Source organism: Anas platyrhynchos, chromosome 2 (genome assembly GCF_047663525.1).
Source record: "Anas platyrhynchos isolate ZD024472 breed Pekin duck chromosome 2, IASCAAS_PekinDuck_T2T, whole genome shotgun sequence".
Classification (NCBI taxonomy): domain Eukaryota; kingdom Metazoa; phylum Chordata; class Aves; order Anseriformes; family Anatidae; genus Anas; species Anas platyrhynchos.
In genome coordinates, this window is record NC_092588.1 from 150,409,452 (window position 1) to 150,410,597 (window position 1,146).

At 64.3% G+C, this 1,146-nt stretch overlaps 1 protein-coding gene across 5 annotated transcripts in view; it reads right to left on the minus strand.

Moving 5' to 3' along the window:
- The window catches only part of DNAJB6 (DnaJ heat shock protein family (Hsp40) member B6), a 66,825-nt gene extending 65,825 nt beyond the window's left edge, over window positions 1-1,000 (minus strand). Inside the window, exon 1 of one of the 5 annotated variants that reach the window (XM_027450442.3) lies at window positions 854-999. The gene's annotated coding sequence lies outside the window, so the exon portion shown is untranslated. Of the gene's footprint in view, window positions 1-472; window positions 793-853 lie in introns of those variants that run through there. The other 4 variants (XM_027450440.3, XM_027450441.3, XM_072033832.1 and 1 more) reach the window with 4 other exon arrangements.
- Between the last annotated feature and the right edge of the window lie 146 nt (window positions 1,001-1,146).

Sequence of the window (1,146 nt, forward strand, 5' to 3'; positions counted from 1 at the left end):
AAACTTGCCCAATAATTCAGAGAATCTTTTCTCATGTCTTCTACCAGCTCAAGTACACAGCACGGGTTTTCAGCAGCCCCTAAGAGCTCTGATAAACTATAATAACACATAAAATCTTGCTACAAACAGAAATACGTACTGGCCATCAGTAACTTCACACCTCGCTGCCCCAGCAAACGCTGGCAAAAACTGCTTAACTTTTAGGGAGCTTTCAGAACTTAGAACTTAGCATTAGAGCTTAGCAACGCCCTGCCTTCCCCCACAACAAAACTTCGCCACGACTCTACTCTGAATTACTCAACACAAAATGGAATTTAACTGCTTTAAAAATAATAAAGAAAGAAAAGAAAAAAAAAAGGCAGATTTCGTTTAGAAGCGTGCCAAAAAGCGCTCCGTGAGGGGCTTTAAGCCACAGGACTGCTCAGCGCGCCCAAGCCACGGGCGAACAGCGGCTCCCCTCGCCTCTTCGTACCCGAAACCACCACCGCCACCAACACCACGGCGGATTTATTCCCCGAGGAGGCAAAGCCGAGCCGGGATCGCGCCGCCAGGTGACCTCAACCCGTGCCGAGCTCCGGGACGAGCCCGGGGCAGCCCCTGCGGCCGAGGAACTGCTTCCGAGCCCCACCCCCCCGGCGCTCAGCGACCTCCCGGGGGCCGCTCGGGAGGAGGCGCCTACACCGGCGGCCCCGCGGCTCGGCCCCCTTCAGCGCCGCGCTGTTGCTAAGAGCCGCGGGCGGGCCCAGGCAGCGGCTCCCGGTGCCGCTCAGCTCCCCGGCTCCCCAGGCAGGCAGGCCGCCCCGCCGCGGTCTGGTCTGGCCTGGCCCGGCCCGGCCCAGCCCCCGTGACTCACCGGGCCCGAGGCCTCCTCGCAGCGCGGCCGCGACCTCCCCCGCCGGCAGCCCGCGACGGCGGCTGCTCGCTTCAGCCGCACACACCGGAAGTGGCGTCACGCCGCGCCGTCACTTCCGCCCCGGGCCCGTTTCCGGAAGTTTCTCGAATGGCGCCGCCAGCTCTCGCGGGATGGCCCCCGGGGGAGGGGGGAAGGGGGAGGGCGCACGCTCAGCGCGGGCTCAGCGCGCCCCCTGCCGGCCGGCGGCGGCGCGACTCGAGGGGGCGGGGCCTCGGACTGGGGGCGGGGCCTCT